The sequence below is a fragment of the Manacus vitellinus genome, unplaced genomic scaffold (assembly GCF_001715985.3).
Source record: "Manacus vitellinus isolate BGI_N305 unplaced genomic scaffold, ASM171598v3 scaffold_6_pilon, whole genome shotgun sequence".
NCBI classification, from domain to species: Eukaryota; Metazoa; Chordata; class Aves; order Passeriformes; family Pipridae; genus Manacus; species Manacus vitellinus.
The window spans coordinates 32,851,280-32,876,909 of NW_021940750.1; positions in this window are offsets into that span (position 1 = coordinate 32,851,280).

Below are 25,630 nucleotides of genomic sequence, written 5' to 3' on the forward strand. Positions count from 1 at the left end.
AGTGTGCTGGCTGTGGATTTCGAGTCCAGCCATGCACCAGGATGAAGCTGCTGGCTGGCACCTGTGTGGGTGAGAGCAGGGGACGGAGAGCTCCCTTGAGTAGTCAGGTCCATGGCTATGCTCCGTGTGCTGTCTGGGGGGTGGGATAAATGGCTTTGGAATAGGGGAAGACTTGAGAGACATGCCCCTGGGCAAGTAAAGGTGGTGTTGTGGCACTCAGCTGGATTTTGTGTGTGCTATTCTCGGTATAGAAGCTGATTTGAAGAAACTTTGGCTCGCTGCAGGCGCCTTGCCTGCCTTGAACCGCAGCCCACAGCAGCCGGGACACTTGCCATTGGGATGCAGTAACTGTTCATTCTCCAAGTGCCAGACCTCTCTGGCTTGGTACCTTTTGAGTACTCTAGAAATGTATCTGTGTTGTGTGGGGAACCTCACTGGACCCAGTTTCCATTCCTTTGGGCCCTGTGTCCCACTTGTCTTGAAGAGACAGCTCAGGTAAGAAGTGTCATCCTGTGAAGAAGTGTCACTAATGCTGAAAATATATGTATATTTTCTACCATTTTTAGCCTGTCCAGTACAACTTCAGGGACAGCTTTTCTGATGCCAAAAGTACCTTTGTGTCTCTTATCAATGTATTGTGCTGTTAATGTTCTCTCTTGAAAAAATAAATTAAAAAAACCCTATTAATGAACCCAAAAGCAGTCAATTGGATGTTCTCTTTTAAGCTAATTCCCTTTTGCTGCGCGACTGGTTCTCTCCCTTGTACGGTCAAGTCTCACTGGTACAAATATTCTGAGAAGATAACTTTTAAGCTTATACAAATTATCCTTTAAAAGTATTTGTATAAAGATTTCAGTTTCTGCAATTAATCATGGGAGGCTGTGGGATCAGCACCGTGCCTTACTCGGGAAGCAAACAATACCCTGTGCCTGTGCTCCATCACAAGCAGCCTCTTGCTTTGACTCAAAATGAGTGACCCAGAACCACAGTGGGATTTAGCAGCAGAAAAATAATTTAAGAGAATTGTGCTGTGTACACAAGGAAGATAAACTAGTCAAGCAATTTGTTATGAACAATGCCTTTAGCCCAAGGCATGGATGGATAACTTCTCTTCCTCCTGGTTTTATTTTAGTGCATTGTTAGCGGTGAGTACTGGGATCTGCCCAGGGCTCCAGATCTGTGGTTCAGAATTCAGTGTCAAGAAAAAAGCTCCATAACAAATAACTATCAACTGACTTGCATCTTCGCTGCCCTCAAATGTGCGCTTCCTAGGGCCTCCATAATGAGAAATACTGAGTCTTCTTCTGCCAGCCTGGCTCTTGAGGTGCAGAGAAAATCTCTTACAATAAGAGGAGAAAACTTGATTTTTATATACATATATATAAATAAAAATTACTTATGATTCCCTAGCTTCCCAAGATATTTTTGTATTAATGCTTTAAACCACGAGTCCCCCCCAAGAGGGGGTGTAGGCCCTGCAGTAGGCATTAAATAAACAGTAAGGAGCCTAATCCAAGCCTTGTTAGGTGCATTTACATAGTCTGCAGTAAGAGTTGGACCAGGTGGATGGTAAATAACTTGATAACGTTACAGCAAATGCAGTTTTAAATGATTACCTGTCAGCCTCTTATTAGTGTTGTGGCCAAGCAGAAACCTGACAAGGAAGGACGTGCCTTGCTAATGAAGGGATGTGTTGGTGTGCTGTGAGAAGCAGCAAGATTTCAGCAATGCTTTATCGACTCACGAGAGCATCCAGCACCTCAGATTGCTTCCTTGTTGGTTGGTGAACCCATTTTGAAGGCATTAAGGAGAGAATTATCTTGCATTCATGAAACTCTTTTTTTTTTTTTACTTTGTCCCCTGGAGATGGTAATCTCCTGGATCGAACAGGTTAATCTTAAGGATTTCCTGAATAATTGTGTTAACAAGAGGCCAGTGAATGTGGTCCTGTTTTCTGTCCTTCTGCAATGTTTTGCTTTTGCTCTGATATGAAAAGAAAAAAGTTATCTGTAAAATGAAGCAAAGAGGGTTTATATAATTTTTGTTGCTGTTCTTACATAAAAAGATTGCCAAAAGGCAGTGGAGTCATCTCTATTTTTCTTGTAAAGGTGCATTTTTTCATTTAGTAACTCAGTCTTGTTTCTGCAGCCTCCTGGGACAGAGAGGTCACAGTGCTGTATAAATGAAAGCTGAGTAATTGAGAGGGTTTTCAATGTTTTTACATTTTGCTAAAAAGTTTAATGTTTACTTAATGGTCTGTAAACCCTCAGGAGAATATGTCTTTGTTTAAAAATTCAGAACCTACTAAAGGTTTCAAACAACTGCTGGTCACTTGGGGAGGACTCACAGCACTGCTGTGCGTTGTTAACGTGCTTGTGGAGGTGGAGCAAAACTATAATTCCTGCTAATTTCTGCCAAACCTGAGTCAAGGTGAACTCACCCATGAGCTCTGGGTAGACAGTAATGTCAGTCTGATGTCTGCAGATGGGAAGTGTTAGGATGTGTCCTTCCTATGGATTAGTCAGTCCTAGAAAAGGGGTCAGTTAGGTCTTGGGTTGCCAGCCTGTGGGGGTTTGGGAGGTAAAACATTAATGTTTCACAGTTATAGAAGAGCAATTAACACACCTAAGGAAGATGCATTTTCTAATCCTTGTGATACTTGGCTACCAAAGACCCCACAATGTCATTTTAGGAAATGTGCTCAAACAAGGTATTGTACAAGAGGTCTGTGGCGGATATTCTCTAATAGCAAAGGGTTATTTTTGCCTTGTGCAAGACAAGTCCTATGAAAAGGCAATGCTAGTGGGAAGGGGCTGACTTGAGCTGCACGTGGCTGTGAGTGTGTCCCTGTTGCAGGAATGTTATAGAGGCTGAGGTCATGTAGCAGACTGGAGGAATGGGGTCCTTGGCTGGATGCAAGAATCTTCTGGAGAGAGATGTCAGTGTGGACTCACTTTCTGAAGGCTGAAGTTCTCCGATACTAGAAGGATGCTGCCCTTGGTGTTGGCTTCCTCCTCGGCAGTGATGGTATTTTTAGCAGGTTTTTCTGCAAACTCCTAACCAAGTACAATCAAAGCACAGAGGAAAGTTGGAGAGCACAAGAAGAATGTCTTGATATTATACACATCAACAAGATTGTTCGGCTGTGCTCCAGCTACAGACAAGCGTGGGTGTCTAGAAATCAACACCATGGAATCTACACTGGGAGCAGTGGAAGCACCATCGCAGTTTGTGGAGGAGTTGGGGCTTGGGACTGCTGCCATGGTCCCATCTCTAAGGCCATTCCTGAGTAATGGATGAAAAGTTCGGTTTGTTTTTCCTGCTGAGTCTGGCTGCAGATCGCAGGTTCCATTTTTCATGACAGCCTTTTATAGCAGGTTGTTCTCCTAGAATAGCTGGAGCTTTGGAGAACACTGTCCAAATTTCTTCAGTGACTATTCTGTGACAATTTTGTTCTAAGTGAGTTGTTTTGTAGGCATACCCCAAGGGCCACTTGCCTGGGTGGCTTTAGCTCAGCTTGGTTTATTTTTTGTATACTAATTATTCCTTTGAGATTCAGTTTGTGATTTCTGTTCAGCTGTTTAGGTGTCTTGGATGTGAAGACAAAGTAACATGTCATTTAAGTAAATTAGTACGTGAAAACTGTGTGTCCTGAAGTGTTTGATTAATGCTTGCAGAAGCCTTTGGAAGCCGTATGTTTGTGGCTGGAAGCTGGGCAGTGTGTGTGTGCTGCTGTCTTGAATAGTGCCTACAGCAGAAACTGGGGAAGAAACGGAAGATCCTACAGGAGGAAGGGGCATGGATGTGTCCTTGTATTTCCTCTTCACTCCCTCCTAACCCCTCTTAGAAGGAGGTCTTTCATGTGGGAAGCTTGGGATAAGTTTATTACTCTGACCATTCAAAGATACTGAAATATACTGACAAAAAATCCAACTCTTGTCCAGTGGTGAAGCAGAGGCTGCAGAAGGGCAGTGGCAGGAACAGTGAGGGGCTGGAAGGAAGCGGTGCAAGTCCTTGGGGGATGGAAAGGAGGCACTGAGTGTAGACTATGCCCCTGGTGCAGGGAGCAGCTCAGAGCCCTGAACTGACAGGATTTATTTTTGCAGGAGATGGTTTCTGGCCAAGGAGGGTGGAGAGGTGGGTGCTTCAGCCCAGACTGTGTGGTAGGGCTAGAAATTAGCTCTTGACAAAGTCCTGGAAATGAGGCGGCAAAGGGAATTAATCATTAGCAGAGCTGAGTGACAGATGTGCCGTGTTCTTTATTGCTGCGAAACTTCGAGTTTGGTTATCTTTCTACAGAAAACTGTTTCTCAACAGCCTGTGCTCGATGCAGGAGTGCCAGGTGGCACCTCCAGCCTGTACTTTGCCAGAGTCGGCAAAGCTCTGAGGAGGCAAGGATGGGGAAGGTGTTCCCAGTGGCTCTGAAAAGTGATTAATCTTGTCAGATGACAGCTCAAGCAATACCTATTCCAAAGGATTGGGAACTGCTTCAATAAATTATGAATCACTAATGATTTATTTGGGGGATTTCTCTGAAGAAAAGTCTAGATGAATGTAATTTGAGGGGGAGGCACAGGCTGTGCTGGGATGCATGAAGGACCCACACGTCTAGTGGTAAATGATGAAGTGGGATGAATTGCAGGTTTTGAAGTCTGGAAACCCAGGAATGGGTTTTAAACCTGCAGTTGCTTTCTGATGTGCCGTGGTAGGTTCCAGCTGTTGGATGCCAGCTAGACCTCCCCAGCTGAGGGTAGAGGCTCCTACAAAGCAGGTCCCCGTTTGCCCAGGTTAGCAGGACAGCAGTAGGAGTAGATGGTGCATGTGGAGCATATGCCTGGCATTTGGTACCAGAGTGAGGACTGCTCTTCCAAGCCTGGCATTGTTGGTATTTACCTCAAGGGTCTCATCCAGCCTCCCAAACCAAGCAGTGCTGTTTTCCTTGGGAGGTGATGTCTCAGGAGGACAAACCATCAATACAGGCAGTTGTGGGAGCTTGCCCTAATTATCCCTTTCTCCCCTTTCCTCTCCCACACATTTCAGCAGTTCCCATCAGGTAAGGAATAACAATTTATTCATAATGATATCCGCTTGATGTGACTGTTTCCGTGGCCTTTGTCATATCTCTGCACTTCCAGAACATAAGCTCTGTCACACCTGTAATTTATTCTCGAGCTGTAACGTAGCTCTTGGAAAGATGCCCAGGTTTGACTTCAAGCAATGATGAATTCACAAGGTCCCTAAGCAAGTTGCTTCAATTTTAAGTTACCTTTGCTGCCTTAATTTGCCCAGCGTCTTTTTTGTTTTCTCCTTGCTATACTTCATTGCATTGCCTTCTGCTAGGTTAAAGACCATGATCAGCCACTTCTTCCCAGCCTGGTACTTGATGAGGAGGCAGCTGCACCTCAGTCTTATTTTGGATAAACCAAGTAGTATGAGTTTCCTGCTGCTTTCATGAAAAGGAGGACTTTGGAAAACTTAAATGCCCTCCACTCAAACCCATGATACTTGGCACTGATGACATTTGGAGGTGAATCTCCCTTCCCCTGTGTTTCCTGGAATAAATCATTGGATAGGTACGTTATCAGATGGGTTCCTGTTTCATAGCTGCATTGAAGATGCTCTGGAAGTCAAGAAAGCCATTGAACCTGATCCTATTTACAAGGTTGCTGCCTTACAAAAGGTGATTTCCTCTCTTTGTGTCTGTTCTCATGCGTTGACCACAACTTGCTCTGGAAGTAAGTATATGCATGAGGCTGCTTTGCCTGTTTAAGGAGCCTGGCCAGAGCCCACCTCCCAGCATGATGGAGGATGCTGAGTGCAGAAAGTGATTAAATGTTTGCCTAGCAAGTCGAGCTGCGTGTTTAGCTGCCTGGAGGAAAAGCAGGCTTGTGGGACTTGAGCTAAGCTCATTCATTTTCTGATTCCTGAACTAATCTAACTGAAAAAATGAAATACCAAATGAGAGTAATTCTGCAGTCTCTCTGCAACTCTGCCTCTAATTGGCAGAGTCCAGGCAAGGCCCCAGGTGTCCCTGAGAGAAAATAATGTGATTTCCTCTGGAGGCCTGGGGGGCACCAGGATCTCGAGGCAAAACCAGTCAGGGAGCTGAGCTGAGTCTCCTCTGGGAAGGGCATAGGGGAGGCTCCAGCCCCTGTATCACTTCCTGAGGATACTGAGGGGCACAGTTAGCCAGGCATGCCACCTCCTTCCTGTGGTGAGGAGCTTTCTAGATGTCACCTTTAACTGAGAGGCACAGCTAATGGGTTTGCGTTTCCTGCACTGCTGTCCTGGGCTGCCTCTCCTCTGCTGTAGGGAGAGATGGGGAAATGGTTTGCCAGTGGAGGAGCATCATTGGCATGCCAGGCAGGTCAGCTTTGGTGTTTAAACTGTCACCTTCCTCCTCCTCCCCTGTTTACCTCTGGTACTCACCTACTGAAAGTTCAATTAAAAAAAAAAAAAGATGGAAATGAGGTTACCTATGCCCAGGAAAAGTGAGCATGGACCCTCGCTCGGGGGTCTTATCAGCAAATATTGAGGATGGCCAGGGATTAATTATTTAGAGCCTCTTGGCCAGCAATTTTCCTGTTGGGCAGGAAATGCCAGCCCCAGAAGTGTCAAGTTAAGGACACTTGTCAGTGTGTAGTAACTGACTGCACAGAAACAAACATATTGCTAAGCTACTCATAAATCTTACTCCAACCATGGGACCTGTTGGGTTCCTACTCAAGGCAAGTGCCTTCAGCTGAGGCAGGAAAAGGGCACTGGAATGCTCGCTTCCCCTTGGGAACAACTGATGATTCTGGGTTGAGCCTTTCTAAAGGTGATTTTCTTCCCAGAGATGATGGCATTCAAATCTCCTTTCCTCCTGGACAGGATTGCTTTCCACCTAAGTTGAGGAAAGCATCTCCAGCATCTGAAATAATGGGAAAGCTCTGGGATCTGTGGAAGAAGCTAAAGGAAGCTAAAGGATAAATGCAACTACTGAAATTGCCTCCCACTAATGCAGTGCCAGCAGCATTTTCACCCACTCGGTTAGGAGGAATGATTATGGAGATACTCAGTTCTGACCAAGTGGGATTTATCGGAGTCAGCCTGCTGCTGTTCATCAGCAATGGAGAAAAATTACGTGCTGTGCTGGGAGAGGAATTTGCAAACCCCACTACAAAATGAGTAATAAGGGTAAATCAATTGGAGATGTACTGTGCTTTTTCTGGGAACGGCAGAGTGAGCAGCGTTTAGTTCAATTGGGAGTGTTAGATAAAATGCTGCATTTCATATGTAGGCATTTCCTGGTATTTCTTTATTTTTAGAAATACTCTTGGTTTTTGTAATCATACTTCACTTAGGTATTGTAACAGTTTTATTGGGAAGAGAAATAGCAGTGTAGATGCTAGGTTTCTTCTTGAGTGCTGTGCCCATGTTTCTCCAGGTCCTGGGGGGAACTGGGGCCAAAGAGCTGCCCAATTTACTCCAGCCTGGTTGGGTTACTCAGGGATGAGGTGTCTGCATGCAGAGTTCCTTGCCACTTCTGCTCCCATGGCGGGAGCCTCCCCCATGTGCCTTTGAGCAGTTACTTTAGGGACATGCCCCTCTTACCACGTGAGCCCCCAGGCCTCTGCTTCCCGCAGGGAAAGATCAGGTTTGTCTTTTTCCCAAGCCTGACTCTTCAGCTTCAGTGCATAATTTCTCCCTGTGGCTTCTGCAACAAGCCCAGAAGTGTTAGTGCCCTCTCACAAACATGCCACACTCGGAGCTGTGCAACCAGCAGGTGCTGGCAGGAACACAGGCAGCTTTCTCCAAGCAGGACAACCTCTCCCGTGCTATATTGTAACTGCCCTTATAGTGGGTTGGAAAAGTTGAGCCTTCCACTTCTCCAGGAGCCACTGGTGTCCTCTCCCCACTGCCCTTCGGCCTCGGTGACCGTGGTACAGAAAGGAGATTTAACAGGGAAGATGGCATTCTTTTCCCACGCTTTGTGGGAGATGAATTAAAATGATCCTTGCTTTCCCCCCCCCCCCCTCTAACAGAGAACTGTAATTAAATGTCTCTTTCCTTAATGTCTCCTGTGGTAATTTGAGACAACTTATTAAAGGCTCAGTGGCTGTTACTGCTGCAGAGCGCTGCCACCTCCTGCCCAGCACCCCAAGCAAGGTCAGGGGTCTGTTGTGTGAGATGCTGCACTAATACACAGCGAGATGTGACTCTTGCTTTAATGACCTACTTCTCAGTAGGTAGCTGGGACCTGTGAACCCCCAAAGGAGGCCTTTATTTTATTTTTCTTTTCAGAGACGTTCCCTGAAATAGAGGAATGAAATGAATACCGTATTTCTCTGTGATTGCTTTTAAAGAGCAAGGGTAAACCACTGAAAATATTACTTATGCCTTTGCCAATCCATGCTCAGGCACGCTGATGGGATGGACCAAAAGAGAAGCAGCTTTGTTCAGTGAAACACTGTTGCTCAGTAGGAAATTTCCTGTATGAAAATCTCCCCAACTAAAGGCAGCAGCACAGAGATTAAGTGTCAACATGAGGCTTCAGCTGTGGAAAGGAAAATATATTACAACTGTGAGGAGAAAATGAGGAGAAATTCAGCATGCTTTAACATGCATACTCTGTTAGGACTTCCACCACTCAATCAGACTTCCTATCCTTTGAAAAAATGAAAAACTGCAGTCAATTAAAAATCAAATTGTCCCATGTATATGAGTTCAAGTGACTAGGCTGTTTTTTAAAAATGTTTACTTCGTGTGCTTACACTAATTGAAATGCTAGTTATACTGAGCCTTTAAAAATGCCCTGGCCTCACTATATCCCAGCAAATGTCACAGGGAAAAGCATACATAATTATAGCCTACTTCAGGAAAAAAAATAAAATCAAGATTAAATTAATACTAATGTCTGTTTGAAAAATATAATAAATGTTAGACTAGGTGAGTAAGCATGAACAATCAGCTGCAGCTTTGCAGGATGCTGCTTTTGCAAATTCATGGAAAATTAAAACCCACTAGCATCCTGAGTCCTTTGCAGAGGAATTTTAGCAGAAGTTGTAGCTGTTCTCCTGCCCTGCTGGCACTGCCCTGGGTAGCTTGTGCATGCTGCACTCTCCAGGCCGTGCCTGCCCTGGGCTCGGTGAGCTGGAGCCTTCCTCCTAAGGGAACTCCTGGCCAGGTGGAAGGAAGCTCAGCTGCCGTGCTGTTGTCCTCCACTGGGAAGTAGGGGCTTGGTGGAGCTGTGGTGAAGGTGGGGGCTGGGCTGGGACTCTGCAGCCTGGGGCAGCATTAACAAGTGGGTGTGGGACAGGGAATGCAGGGGGGTTTAAACATCAGTGAGAGGTGAAGCTGCAGGTTATGTGTGGCTCTTGGCCATCAGGAACAGAAATTTGTTCCCTTCACAAGCGCTGAAGCAATAAAACATACAGAAAGAGCCATCCCAGAATGCTTGCCAGCCTTCAGATGAGTTTATACAGGAGCTGATGTGTAGCCAAAGTGGGAGGACTTTTACTGCCATTAGCAGATGTTGGTGGCTGCCACTCTAAAAATGAGCTTGGCTGTAAATCAGCTTTTCTACCTCTGCAGGATTATTTTTTTCTTTCTGTAGTTTTCACTGTGCTCAGAACAGCATTGAATTCTTCTCCATCACCCTCTCCCTCCTCCATCCTTCTCGTACCTCTGCCAAGAACATCAAGCTTGCAGCAGACCCTGAAGTCACAGTGCCCTGGACACAGAGGAGCTGCTGGAGACTCGGAGGGGCTGCAGCCCCAGCAGCAGCTGCTCAGCCCCTGGGCAGTGCTGGCCCCTGTGGGACCAGCCCACTCCCCCCTCCAGGCAGCTCAGCCACCATGGAGGTACAGCCACTCATTGGGTGGAGGGGTCCAGCTGTTGGTTACAGCTTCTTCACACAGGCAATACATCTATGTGGAGGGGAGGCAGTTGCCTGGCTGGAGTAATGACTTGGATGCATCTTAGTGTATGAGATAAATTAAAAAAAAAATCTTCCTGCCAGCTGAAAAAAGGCATCATCTTCTTGTCCCTGGCTGCAGACTCTTACTGTTCCCAAAACTGCTCTGGCTGGGTTGCTCTGGGACACTGCAGCTCAGCCCCACTGTCTGGAAGGAAGGAAGGATAGACTTGCATAGCACTGAACAAGCAAATCATTGGGACTTGGTTGTGCCTGGCACTGGACTTCTCGCTTATATGCACCCCAAGTGTCCCTGTGCTGACCCCTCAGTCCCCTTCCAGGTCGGATGAGCCTGGCCAGCCTCCCTCAGCAACTTGGAGAACCAGGGCTGCCATCTCTCTTTTCCCTGGGTGAACCTGATGAAGGGTTTCCTGTTTCTCTTACAGGTCTTATCCCCTCTAGTAATCCCTTTGGAGGCACCAGGAGGGTGAAATTGCCTCCCAGCAAATAGAGTAACACCTCATTATCCATTTGTATGCCGGGCTGGGACAGTAGGCATTGCTTCCCATGAGGTAGATAAGCTGGAGAACCCAGACTGAGCCAAATCGCTTTGGGCTCAGTGGATTTTATTCACAATAATTTTTCCCCCCCTGGACCACTTTAACTTGTAATAGACAAACCGTGGTTTGTTATCTGTTGTTTCCATAGTTGTTATGCTGTGACTGGCAGATAGACTTTTAGACACATTGTTACTGGTTTGTAATCTTTAATCATGCTATTTTGGGATTCTAAGAACAATGATCCAAAATCAATATATATATTTTCCCAGCATCAGCGGGCCTGTGCCAGCCTTGGCCTGTGAATCTGGCTTCCTTCAGTATGTTCAGAAACACTAGCTTGGAGGTTTTTATTCTGTCTCTTTTTCATTTTATTTTAGAGATATCTCTCTCTGCATTGCCTTCACCTACTACTGGGAATTGGGCTTTTATTTTTTGTTCCCTTCTTTAATTCTGCTTCTCTTTATTTTTTTCCTTGCAAGCTCCTGTACTACAAATTTTCCTTCAGTTAGGTAAGATGAATCCCACCCTGGTTTCAGATGATGGTGACCAACCAGCTCATGTGTAGATACCTGTGTTGTAAAGCCCCTCTTTTTATCTGATGGAGAAAAATACTCCTTTCTTGGATGCGGCTCATCTCCTTCTAAGCTAGTTCTCTAAACTAGCTGAGCTGAACTGCATCTCAGAGGTGTCTGTTCTCCCCTTAACCCATGAGGGGACCCTGGAAACTCAGGTTTCCATCCAAGCTGAGGAACATGAGTCCAAGTGCTGAAGCTTAAGATGTTTTCAGCTCTGGGATAGAAACTTGTTACTTGAAAGAAACAGTTCGATATTTTGTTTTCCTCAGACATGTAGCTTGCCTCTATCCGCGACAGAAATTATTTTCCCACTGTGCTAGCTGAGGTCAGCAATGAACTCGATTACAGTTTCTTTCCAACCCTTTTATTGAGCCTCTCTCTACCCACTCATAGAAGTGTTCAGTTTATAAGAGACCCTCATGCTGATGCTCATGTTTCACCTGCTGAGTGCCTTGACTTCTTGAGAGATCCCCGTGAGAGGTTCCCCTCCTCATCTCTGTACCAAGGCCCCATGGGGATGGACCTTTGGGGTTTCTTTCAAGGTTTGTTTCTGTGGGTCCTCACCGTGTTCTTGTCGAAGCAGCAGAGCTGCAGAAGCCCATGCATACTTCCACAGTGGATGGGAAAGCCTTTCTGCAAAGACACTGGGCTTTGCAAATCTTTTCTTGGGTCTGGCAATCCTGGCTCTGCATCACCACTTCCTGGGGCTGCGATGGTCTCACTCAGCCCACCATGGTTTTCTGGCCAGGATTTGCAGCTGTGATCTGCAGTAGTAGTGAATCCTCACTGGGCTTTTTTAGCAGCATCTTTTTGAGCTTTGTAGCTCTGACAGCCCTTACAACCTAGCCTTAAGCAAGGCATTTCACCAAACTGAGTCTGATGTAAATCTCCCATCTTATACCTCAGGAGTGTCTGTCTTTGTATAAAAGCGTTAGCCCTCCAATATTTTTTGTAGGATTGCAGTGTCGTTCTCTTTCTTGTCTCGTGTCACCTAATTACTCCCTCTTCCCACTTAGCTGTAGACTATTGAGCAAGACTAATCTTTTTGACTGTGAAAAATTATATTTGTTTTAGAGCCATGCTTTGCTTGTCTTCCTTTTGAGCATGTCTTCATAAAAATAAAACCTTCCATGAGCCTTTATTAATGGTATTTCTGGTGCTAGGCACATTCCCGTCTCTTATTTTCCAGATTTTCACAGGCAAGAGACAAGTGTTATAATCCATTATTTAATTTCATATCTCGTTTCTCCTTTACTCCTGCCAGTTTTATCCAGTTGATGCCCAGTGCTCTCAAATCTCCATGAGTCCGTGGGTAACGTCCCTCTGGTAAAGGCAAGAAATGACTTTTTTTTGAGGAAAAGCAGTGATTTTAGTAAGTCCCATTGCCTTGGTCTTGCCTAGAGCATTGGGCTTTGCAGCCATAATACACCAGAGATGCAAATCCTACCTGCACATCTGGTGTGGCTTTCCCATGTCTGGTCCCACCCTGCAGCACAGGACTAACAAATTCAGCACCACGTCTGGGAAAGGAGGGGAGACTGTGGCATCCTGAGATATTTGGGTTCTTGAGAAGACCGGAGGATTGCTCTTGACTCAAGAGCCTCAGATCCAATTCTTCATTTCCAGAAATACAGGGCACGCTGTTGTTTTGAAACACCCATTCTTACCTGGCCTGCTGAAAACAATAAACCTCTTGGTGCTGGTATATGGCTTTCCTCCTGCATGATTTCTGTGAGCTGCCTGGATGGGAATACAGTGATTCAAGCTTGCAGCTGGATCTTCTGGTATACAAAATCCTGAAATGAAAAATGAAGCTTTCAGAAACAGGTACAGTGTAATTCCAGAGCTGCTACGGAGCATTTTGTGTACATGCTGTTCTCCTGCCTGATTGCCCATTGCAGGTTATGATGCTTTTTCTTCCCCTCCCCTATTACGTGCAGTGAAAAAATGGATTATTCTGAGCATTTGAACAGATAGTTGCAGCCCTCCTAATCCATGGGAAAGAGAGGCTGTACTATTTATTAGTCTGTCAATAAGGATGCCTGGAGAGGAAAAAAAGGAGGTTTGAAATACAAACATGGAAAACAAACAAACATTTATATAGCTGATATATATTCCTCACAAACGAGCAAAGAGGAAGCAAACTGGTGTGTCCATGGTGTAGAAATGGGCTGGTTCAGTGAAAGCAAGAGGAACCTTATCACTTAAACGCTCACAAAAACAGCAAATCAACATTTTCTCAGCTGAGCCACTATAAAAGGGGCACCTCTGCATTCCATTTCTAAATTAATTTATATAAAAGCAAAAAACCCCAACCAACCCCAACCCACACATGCCAAAATCCTGACAAATATCCAGCCAGCTTTTGTTCCTGTTGCAGTGGAGATCATTGCTAATTTCTCTGTAGGATGACTTGGTGCCAGACTGCCTGGTGCTTTTTACTTGGGCTAGAAGTGTCCTGCAACTCCTTTCTTCCCTTCTCCAGGAGCAAAAAAGAGCATTTCCCCCCAACTTTCACCCCCCTCTCCCAGCCCCCATGATTGATTGTTTCGCATCCTGGAAAATGGAAGAGAAGAAGTCAGGTAAGGGGAAAACAGCAATTCCTTGTGATGACAGAGACAAGGTCATGGATGCATCAGCAGCCAAGCATTTCTTCATGTTTATTAGCAACAAATTTGAGTGTTGGTGGCTGCATGTTGGATTAATGCCAAGTCCTGTGCGGCATTAGCAGCATGGATAAGGTGAGGGGTTTCTAGTGAGCATTTAATGAAAGAAATTCTTGCACTAAACTAAATCTGAAGAGTATTTGCTCCCTGTGGCATGGTGAAACTCTGGGAATAAAGGATATAGGTACCCCTAGCCCAATCACTGTGAATGCCAGTTGAGTTTGAGCGAGCTTTGACTTTGAGCAAGTGCTGGAAGCAGAGAATGGAGTGACGAGGTGAGCAGAGATGCTGGTTTGGGAGGGGAGAGCTGCAGGACAGAGGGACACCCCATGCCTGCATGCACCCACAAAGGGCTTGTGGGTTTGGCAACAAAGCTCAGGCATCCACAGTGCTCTGCTCTCCTGATCCAGCCAAATGCTGTCCTCTGCCACCATGGACATCTGCTTATAGTTTCCAAACTTAACCTCACCCAGAGAGCTTGGGGACTCTGGGGACTGGTGAGAAAAAAAGCTGTTTGGGGAGACGGAGGTGCAGAGATTAGGGAGCAGTCTTGATGGTGGAACTGATGATTCTTGCCTGAGAGAAAGCACAGCTTAGTTCGGTGTTGGAGCTGCAAATGTCAGATGCTGAACCCACTGAGCTCTGGAGGAAGAAGACAGCAGGAAAAGGTAAAGAAGGAATGCAAGTGATAAAAGGAGAAAACACAGAGAGCAAAGCAGAAGGAAGATCCTCTGCTGCCCCTCACACAGTCTCTCTGGTGCAGCTCTTCCCCCTGGCTGTGTGGCCACACTCTCCAACTTGGCTTGCCAGAGTGGATGTGGCTGCTGAGCTGCCTTTGCTTGGTGGTGACAGCTGGGTGCAGTTGGCAACATGAGAAAACACAGAGTTTCTCAGTGGTAAAACAGAAAAAGAGAATATTGCACAGGGTGTTGGTTTTTTGGACTAGAGTTGCAGCCCCAACCTGGAGACCTTGGGGCTGGCAGGTGGCTGGCTCCTCATGACAGTGTTGTGCTCAAAACAGCATCTCAGGCTCCTGTAAGCACAGACCTCTGGGTCTACCTCAGTAAATTAACCCATTACTTGGAATTTGAACATCCCAAGTTGAGATCCCCTTAGGCAGAAAACTCCCTACTCCTACCTGGAACACCATCCAGGAGCCAGGCAGCTGACCAGTGGCATTAGCCTCCACCCTGCCTGGTTGCCCTTTGCAAAGGCAGCCATGGAGATTGTAGAAAACAACCCCAACCAAGAGGCTTTTGGTTGTAACTTGTGTTGGTCACTGTTGCCAAAGAGAGTGACTTCATGACCCTGGCTAAGAGGTGCCTGCTTCATGAGGGAAAGTGGTGCACAGTGGCCCACAGGTCCTGAGCACATGAGGTTAGTCAGAAGCACTGAGGTCTCTCGTCTCGAGCTCCTGGACAGCTTGGCAGTCTGCAGGTAAGTCTCATGTCACACAGTGATCTACAAGTTGTTGCAATGCACACAGTACAGAGTGCTATTGCCTGGATTTGGCCTTCACAGGCAATGAAAACTGGGTATTATAAAGGAGCTTCTCCAAAAATTTCATCCATCACACTTTTGGGTAGAGATAGTGAGTGTAACCTATTCTGTCAATAGAATAGATAGAGTTCTATAGGTATAGCTATAGCAGGTGTACCTATTCTAGTGAAGGGGTGTGGTGCAGAGTCTCTGGCTTGTTTTACAAGGGCATGATGTCAGTTTTAGACAATAAAGGTGCAAATAGCAAGTGCCACCACTGCATCTGCAGTGGCACATTGTCAGACACTCTTTGCTTATTTGGGTTCTTCAAACACTCCCTGTGATGGAAGAGGATGCAGGGAGCAGGTAGGAAAAGGAAATGAGATTCTTATTATCTGTAAGCCTGAAATGCATAGTAAGGATAGTGGGTTCCCCTCCCTCCTCATATCTATACACAATTTTAGCTAAGCCACTGTTTATTTTTGTGTGTCTGTAGAGTATCTGTGACTTCTGGAGTGCCCTTTCCCTCTGCATGTGGAACAGAAGTTGTAAGTGATTTTAAGTGAGGCGGCCCGTGAGCAAAATGCTAAAGCCTTGCTCGAGCTGACTACATTTCATTTGGGTGCCTTTCGCTTCTCAGTTCTGGACCAGCAGCCAACTGTGACTTGGGTTCCAGATAAGCAGCTACAGACAACAAGCCATGGCAGGCAGCTCCTCCTGCCTGCCCGCTGCAGCTCTCGGAGCAGATGGTCCCAACAAACACATTTAATAACTTTACATGTTTAGGGTGCAGTGATCCAAGGCACTCTCTCTTCAGGGCCAGGCAGGAATCCCTTGTCTTCCATTACTGTCTGCAAGCCTGGAGGTGATTGCACACATTTTTAACCTGGATGGCTGCGTTGCTGCACTGTGTGTGATGCCATGTAACTCACAAGCAGGAATCAACCTGAGCAACCTAATTCATTAGCTGAGGTCATTTAAAGTTTCCTCAGTTTTTAGGTTACTATGCTGAGAGCTTTTAGAGGGAAGTTTCAATTCCGCTCTAGCTAATCAGGCAAGGCTTCATTTTGTTCATCCTGAGGTTGGGGGATGATTTTGTTTGCTCTCACATGAGATTTATCTCCTAATTTTTAGGCACAGTAACAGAAAATTTTTTAAAAAAAATGAGCACAGCAAAAGGTGGCAGACCTATTTTCTGCTGAGATTTAGGTAGTTCTGGGAAGTAATGAGGGATGGAGATGCCAAGAAACGCAGTGACAGGGGTGAGGGTGAGGAGGCTGTGGAGTGGTGGGACAGAGCTGGAAAGTGGTCTGGGCAGGAGGAGGTGGCAAAAGAGGGATGTGACATGTCCTAAGGGTCACCATGCAATATTTAGAAAGTAAAGGATGTATTGAAACGGCTCCCAGGACAAAAAGGAGGCAGGTAAAGCTGTGTGAAGACAGAAAAACAGCTGGTAAAGCTGCCTGAGGACAAAAAAACCCAGCCATCCCACTCCCCTGTTTTTGAGAAAGGGGAACAATACATGTACTGAAGCCCTGCAGGCTGAAAAGGCAACATGTTATGTTTAAGACCAGAGGTAACTTCATTAGAGCTGTTATATTTAGTCTGTCCTATAAAGACTCTTATTTCTATGGAATATTACATAGAAACTGTTACTATGTACAACACAGTAGAAAAATGTGGTTTCTGTCCCACAGAGCTCACAATCTGCCTCTGCAAATTAACTTTGCCAACAAAGGTTAAATGGCAAAAGGTAGAATATTTGACTCTGTGTGAATTATCAAATGGATGGTGAACTTAGAGGGGGGAGCTGATCTAGCGGAGAGACTGTCTTCTGTCCTAATGGGATGGTACCTCTGAGGTGGTGCAGGCTCCCAAGAAGCAGAGCTGGACTAGGGCCAGGCAGTGAGTGACAGTTTTACACACATAGGGAGGAGACTTAGGATAAGGATGAAGATGACCAGCTCTGCTCAGCTGCGATGACATTTTCAGATGTTGACTGAGATTAAATCCCAGCCTGCCTGGATGTCATAGATGGTCAAACATGAGTATAGGGCACCCAGAGAGGATGTAGCATCTCCACCCACAGAGATACACAAAGCCTAATTGAGCAATCTGCTCTGCCTGACTCTGCCCTGGCCCAGGGCATGCAGGGAGGTCAGAGGGTTAATTGTGAGAAGCATGTGCCTTTGAAACGGGCACTGAAACTTGTCTCTCAGCTCTCTGCTCCCTAGGGAAGGTGTGCAGCTGCTGCTTCCCCTCACACCCCTGCCCTGCACCCCAGGGATGCCCCAGAGCCCCCTTCCACCTGCCTGGCCTCCACCCAAACATCAGGTCATCTCTCCCCAAGGGTGGTCTAAATGCATTGGAAGGATGAGCTCCAGGCTCAAGCTGGGGTAGAGCCAGCCCTCAGTGAGCTGCCCTGCAGGAGCTGGGCATCCTTGAGGATGTGGAGGCACTGAACCAACCATCCATCCATCCATCCATCCATCCATTCATCCATCCATCCATCCATCCATCCATCCATCTATCCACCCATCCATCCATCCTTCTAAACAAGTGTGAAACAGAGGGAAGAGCCTGATGGAGGTAACTGCCCTCTGCATTCTCCCCACCCAAAGAAAGGACTTTGGAGGTTGTCAGCAGGAGCAGTGCTCTGGAGTGGGCTCATGTGCAGGGCTCAGGGAGCCACTTTCCACCCGCTGGTGCTTTGGGACCATGAGGTGCCTCTGGGTTTCATGCAGAAAGCCAGTGCTGGGGAAACCACCTGTGGTGGGACTTGGCTGTGGGTGGCTTGCTTTTAAAATGCAAGCAAGCATCACCTGGAGAAATGCCAGGCAGCTGTGAGCTGAAGCAGCACTCTGGTCTGCTCAATGGAGGAAGGCTGGGTGTGTTAGTCTTCCTCACATCCCATGGGAGCTGCACCAGGGTCCCACCAGATCCAGTGCAGGGGGTGCTGTGGTGTTTCTTAAAGGGGGACTTTTGGGAAGTCCTCAGCATTGATAGCATCAGGGAGAGAGATGTATGACTGAGACTGATTGCTGGGAACAAGGGGCCATGCCTTAGGTAGGCAAAAGTTGCTCCCATCACTGCTGCTTTGGCAGCACGTTGCTGCTCGGTCCAGGCAGTGGGTGAGCAAGAGCCATTCAAGGTGTCAGATGATGGCAAGGAGCTAAGAAAAACTGCAGGGAAATTATTAGCCTTGGCTATAAATACTCTGTTAAATTGCCATAAACTGCATGCAGTGGTAGCTTAAGATGATGCGAACAAATGGCCACTCGTTCAACCACTGAGCAGGGCTTCTAAACCACAATTAACATAAAAATGCTATACTTCACGAAGCCAGAGTTTTATCCTATTGTTTTCTATTCAGAGCAATATTACAATGCTGGAATGTGCCTCAGCAGCTTTTTAGCCTTTGCCCATAAAAAAGAACAAATTGTTTTCAGACTGTGTTAGACAGAGTGACTACCTGGTTATGTCCCCCCAGCAGAATCTGAATGCTGGGGAGGGAAACTCCTCCACTAGCAGCATACCTATCCATGAGGGGGTTTCAGACTGTGTTTGCTTGAAAGGAAGAGGTTTGGAGAATTGGTCGCACTTTGTTTTCCATCTGGGTCATTGTGGTACTGCAAACTTAATGAGAGGTGAGCCAGAGGAGGAAAGTCAGCTAGGAGAGGCTCAGGGCTTTATTCCTTGTGGGAGTGGAGCTGCACACCTAGCTTCAGAGCAGCAGCACATTAAGCTGCCAGTAGTGATATGTGTATCCAGCAGCAGGTGATGCCAGGGACTCCTTAGCTGGTAGCCTCACATCTGGATGGCTGGTTTTGTTACCCCCTCTCAAAAATCCGGTTTTTTTAGTTTTGTTTTGTTTTGTTTTGTTTTCAAGTCTCCCATGAAATCATTGGTACCTGTAAAATGCTACAGACCAGCACAATTCTCTACTTGCTTTAGCTTAATACTTCGAGTTTTCTATTTCCCTGCTATAGACTGTGGTCACCTACATAGTAATTAGAAGGTGGATCTTCAAAGCATGGGTGTCAAACAGAAACCTCTGCAGATTCAGATTCCTACTGTGTATTTATCCAGTCTACAACTAGGTTTGCACAATGAGTGGGGCACCTGCTTGGCATATTTTGTACCAAGAAGCACTTTTACTGAGAGGAGCCTTCTTCCATTGATTTCCAGCAAGTATCTGAGGGCACCCAGATTTGAGGAGGCTTTGATTTATGTGTGTCAACGCTTGGTTAGCTGGCAGCTCCAGGCTCTGTGTGGAGAAGCACCTCATCCTGAAAATGATTGTTTTAATTTCATTCTAAAGGTAGAGGATATTAGAACCCGAAGTCTTAATGGCTCACGATAAAATATGGAATAGCAACTACCCATTACATTTGTTATTGTCTCTTTCTTCTGTAAATCAATATAATTGAATTTTTCCTAACTTCCCCAGTATTGCATGCAGCCGTGTGTGATCACAGGGGACATTGCACAGAGATGAATAAGCACAACGCTGTTCTAAACGAGCAAAGCACCCAGTAGCCTCTCCAAGAGATTTGTTTTGCAGCACACTCACATTCTCCTGAGCCGGTCTGGCACTGTCCTGGGGGGAAGACTCCTTTCTCTGCAGCAGCTGGGACTTTCTGCAATATTTAGAGGCAATATATGGACTGCCAGGAATGTCCTAGTCTCAAGAGTGGATGAGGCCCTCTGCTGAAGAGGCTTTTCAGTATCAATGGATTGATTCTCAACTGAAGCTTGTCTCTGCCTCAGTTTTCCCATTTGTTTGGCTTTGCCAGCCACCCATTTTCTCACCTGAATTTCTTAATTTCATTTCCTTTAGCCAGGATTCCTGTTTTTTTAAACTGAATGTCGTGGGAAAAGCAGGTGCTAAGGTCCTTTCTGCTGTTGCTGCTACGCAGCTGACACATCTACCTGCCCCCAGCCCCCTGCCTCCCCCCAGGGCAGCAGCCAGGCCATGGCACTGGCAGTGCTTCCTCTCCCTACCTGTCAGAGACCTCACCAGAAGGGTGGTTGCTAGCCCATTTTACAGAGAGGGAAACCGAGGCATGGAGCCAGGCAGGCATCTTGTACAGGACCATCAGGAGGAAAAGGTGGCACTGGAAGTAGACTGTGTTTTCTGAACTGTAGGTCTGTGCTCTCGCCTCTGCTGCTTCTTGCTCGGGTGCCTTTTACCCACGTTAGTGCCGGGCTGGAGGCGGGGGAGGTGCAGAAACTCAGAGTGAGCACGGCTCCTCCAGGCTGCTGGAAAATCTTGCTGCAGAGCCAGACTTCCTCCTCTATCCCAGGGAGAAGCCAGGTTTTGTGCTTCACCACATGCATTTGTAATTGCCCTAAAGCTCCTGAGGGACCCCAGGAGAAAGGAAATAGCGTCTTGAATGCTGGGAATTCCCCAAAGGAGTCCAAAGCTTTGAGCTAAAATGCTGGGGTTTCGCTTTCCATACTGTCTTCACTGCAAGGCTGATGGTCCTCGCCTGTCCCTCCTGATCCTGCTCACCGTGGCTGCCAGCAGCCAGCTCAATTCTTCCTATCTGGACAACACACATCTCCTTAAACAGCAGCAGTTGGAGACTGAACCAGCTTTCCATCCTGAGCTAGTCTGTGCTGAGGTGCAGGGCAAATCCACTCGGATTTGGAGCATCTGCCTGTACTCGAGCACCATAAACCCTTCAGACCAGCTCTGACATGTAGCCTATAACTGAGCCTCATTTTTAATCGCAGCAGTGACAGAGGAGGGACCTCTGCACTTGGCAAATGTGGCTGAGGCCTGCAGGAACCCACCCCAGGCACCTTCCCCAGGCAGGGGTAGAGCGCTCCTGTGAGGTCCGGCTGCCCTCCAGCAGCCGGGTCAGCCCCGCGGGGAGCGAGGGATGCTGCGCTGCAGCAGAGGCGGCATTTCCAGCCGGACAAGGCAGTTAAAGCTCAGCTTGACAGAGCATTGATGGAGAATCCAGCCCCACATTTCGCTGGGCTGCAGTCACGGCAGCTTTTTGAGGGTGTTAACTACGCTCCCTCAGAGTGTGCCTCAGCCAACCTCCTGCGTGCATGGCCGGTGATCCAGCTGTGTATTGAAACAGGCACATCCTCCAGCTTGGATGGATTATAGCCAGTTCCTGTGAAGAAGGCTTCCCGGGGACCCGCTCCCCACCCAACACAGAAGGGCTTTACTCACTCAGCAGCCCAGGATGAGGGCACAGACTATTCTGGCTCGCTGCAAAGCAGGCTAGTACACTTATCAGCCATTAAGCTCCTCCCCCACCACCAAGAAACCCCCTAAAAATCCCAAACCACCATAAAAATGTATTGCAGAATAGGAACGAGTCATGCAGTGCTATTTGGAAAACATGATCTTGTTTTCAAAATAGATTAATGATGGATTTGGTGCCGGGGAGTCTGCCCTCCCCAGCCCCCCCTTAGAAAAGCATTGCAGACAGGTCTGCAGTCCAGCAGTAGAACTTCCTAAAAAATAAATACAAGACTAGCTAATAATAACAGTGCCACTACTAGTACTACTTATAGTGTGCTTCTGGCTGGTAAGGTCTGTGCCTTTACAGACTGCTCTGAATGAGAGGAGCCAGGGACGGGGAGGTGACAATTAACTGGGATCTACCCAGTGAATTGACAGGGGCAGTGGTGTCACCTGATGGAAACTTCATGATGATGTTAAATGGCTGCCCCACAGATCCTAACACTGTCCGTGCTGCTCTGAGCAGGACCTAATCTGTCATTTTTTGAAGCTTTTCCCTTTTGTCTTACTGGAGGCCAGGCTCTGGTGACCCTCCCAGAGCCTCACCAGCTGGAAGTGTGATGACATCCAGAGGGTGCTTGAGAGAAAAGTGATGGAAAAAGCCCCCTGGATACGCCCTGAGCAGTCTTTTCCCTACTAGGGCTGTTTTGGGGTAAGGGAGGCAGAGGAGAGGTTGGGTACACTTATCTGGCAGAAATTCACTTTTGCAGATGGCCAATGACTGCACTCAGACCACTTTGCCTGGGGATAGTCTGGTCTAGTTGTTCTGATAAAGCCCCACCTTGTGCAGCCCTAGCCCATACCCAAGCCATAGAATCATGGAACGGCTTGGATTGGAAGTGATCTTAAAGACCATCTAGTTCAACAACCCTTCCATGGGCCAGGACACCTTCCACTAGAGCAGGTTGCTCAAAGCCCCATCCAACTTGGCCTTGAACACCTCCAGAGATGAGGCAGCCACAGCTTCTCTGTGCAATTCATTGTGCCAGTGTCTTACCAACCTCTGAGTAATGAATTTCCTCCTAACATCCAGTCTAAATCTCTGCTCTTTTAGTTTAAAACATTTTATTCTGGCACAATATGTTGTTGCACATCCTGCCTGGTCCAAGCACAAGCACTGCTCAGAAGGATTGATGCTGTCTCTTGCCGTGGAGGATTTCAGTGGTGGCTCTTGGGGACGCAGGGCCGAGCGGGGCTGGCGGCAGCCCGGGGCCGGGGGATTGCAGTCACATGCTGCTACTGCAGGGCTGGAGGAGAATTAGTAAAATTTGCTGCAGGATTCCCACACCCTTGCAGCAGAGACTGGCGCTGCATCCCGAGGGCTTCTGATTCAGCTCTTTCTCCCCTTGGTCTGGATTGATAGCACCGTGATTTTTATCAGATGCTACGGACTATAAAGTGATTTTCCTAAAAGCCACTTTTCAGAGCAATTTCCCCCCACCCAGTGCTATTATTTAATGAAATCAATACACAGTCTTGTTACATGTTATGTTGTTTGTGGGCTATAAGCTTTCAAGCTAGGAATTGGAACAACATTATTCAAAACCTTTTCAATTTGCCGTGCCTGCCAACTTATATGTTGATTGTGGTATTTTGCCCAAATAGCATCAACTTGCTAAACCGTACCAAGAAATTTAGGGACGTTAACAAGAAGGATTAGAGTCTGTCATCAGGATTTACATGCATGCCAGCAGAAATGCAGCTTCATATACTTTGTTTTGCCTACCTGTTCCTCAGCTTGCTTGCATGCATGTGTAGCTATAGCACAGGCTCCTTCCAGGCACCATCAGACTGCACCATGCACTGATTGTTAAAATGAGAGCCAAGGTGCGAGCCTGCAGAGGCTCTGGAAGTTGCATCCAAGGCTGTGCCAAGTCTCCCTGAGCTCTTTGCTCTGCCAAAACACCGTGATCGAAGCTGTAACGCTGTCAGCGTGTCCTCGCCCAGGGGAACCCACCTGGGTCACTGCAGCAAGGCTGGACTACTGCTGCTGCTGAAACAGCCCCTCAGCTTCCCCTTTCTGAGCTTTTTTTAAACTGTAATTTCACAGTTGCATTAGTGGAGAGCTCAGAATTGAACTTCGCTCCTTTTTCACAGGAGAGAGGTAGGAGGGCAAACGTTATTGACGAAACAGCCCCAACTCCCCCGTGAAGTTCACTGCTCATTAAAGCCACGGGGCTGCAGCCACGCCGCTGGGTGTTTGCTTCTTTCAGCAGTGCCCCACAGACCAAGCGACAGCGCTGCAGCTCTCGTTGCCAACACAATGTATCTTTTCCTGCACAAAGATCATTCAAAGCTTTTCCCTTTGAAACCAAGGCTTTGTAGTGAGCTGATATCTGAGGAGACCCTGTCGGGTTAGGGACTCCAGGAGGTGATGAGTGACTGAGGGAATGAACTGATTTGCAGCGTATGGCCCACTTCTCCCAGGTCGTTTGGACCTGTTTACATGAGACATTTTGGCTTTATCCACATGAGAAGATAGCGGTACATCCCTCTCCTTCCTGGGCATACCCAGAACAGCGTGTGTAAGTTACAGTGGGAGAAAGTGGGGCCAGTGAAGGGGGACAGAGGAGACAGATGCTATCAGGGATGCAGTGGCCCTGTGCTTCTGTTTTGCCAGCATCGTTGTGTTGTTTGGAACAGTGGCTTTTCACCCTTCTCTTGCCAAAAAATAACTGTGCTGGCAAATGTCCTAGTGCTGATGCAGTCGTATCACTTGAAAAGGACTTTGCTGGCACTGTTTGCTATCTCTTAAGAGCCAGTCTGAGATACTCCAGCTGAAGGAGGTTGCAATAAGCTGTGTTTCCTTAAGGGTGTTTGCTGGGGGATGTGACCTGTATCTGGAGAAGGTGGAGATAGTCAGGAAGTAAAAGATATCCTTATGAAAACATGAATCAACCAACCACTTGCAAATTCATATGCATTTCTGTTACCAAATCAAAATGAAGAAACAAACCCCAGGTTTTTGGGGTGCTTCCTTGCATGCTTTTTGAACCTCTGCAGTTACTGCAAGAGCCAGAAAGCAGTAAAGGGAGAGTAGTTTTATGTAATTAATGAGAACGACTAAGCTACAGAGATCAAGGGCTTTGTCAGAACAGCTCCAGGAGATCCTGTGGTGGTAGTTTGAAGCCTGAATGTCTCTATCTGACCACCCCAGCCTTTCCTGGATGTTACTACTTTTGTAGCAGTGAATGGGAGTCCCTGTCATGGTTGTGAATGGTCCCCCTGGTGTTATTGGGTCAGCCAGAAAAAAATAGAGATGGATACATGCTCACGTAGAGATGTCCCATTTGAGGTCTCTGACACACACATTTTGCTGTGCTGTGCTCTTGTACAGCACATGGGAAACGTTCCATTCTTCCAGGAAGAAGGTCTGGGTGGCACATGTCCTACTGTCCTGCCCTCAGTTCCCACAGAGGACCAAGGAGCTGCAGGAAAGGGGTTTGTGAGCTGGGCTAAATTACAACTATGCAAGTGATACTATGTGCTCATATTATCACTCTGTCCTCTTTAGATTTTTAACTTATTTGACCAAATAAGACAAAATTTCAGGGACTTCAGAAGCATTAAGCTCCTTCAGTTCCACGAATATATAGACCTGTTACCACTCCTAGGATAGGAAAGTAGCAACAAGTCATCTTTTCCTGGGTATCTGGGAAGAATCCAGCCTCAGCTTTGTAGAAAGCAAAACTATATTTATTTTGCCGCACACAGTATTACTTGTTTCTTTGATTGATTGCACTTCTCTGTTTTACTGTATGAAGATCCCAAGCAGGGCTCCATGACACTGAGACTTGGGGATTATTTAAAGCCCAAGGGCAGGACAGCCTTTCCATCTATGCTGGACCTTGTCATGGCACGGAGTTTGGGAGGCAAGAGATGAACAGGGGAGCAACTGCTCTTCAGATGTCCCCTAGGGACAAGTCTTTCAGAGGAGCCTCTGGTGTAGCCTGGAGATGCTGAGCAGCACTCATGGCCTGCAACATGAACAATCAGGTGATACAGACCGAGACAGCTTTGGCATTCACCAGGGCCAATTTGGCTGCCTGTGCCAAAACCCAGAGCAGTGACTTTCAGAGAGACCCAGGCCTGAACCTGATGTGGACCTGCCAGTTTGTTTGGTGGGTAAATCTCCTCAGCAGAAAGGTAACAACAACTTGGATATACCTGGGGTAGGACCCTCACAA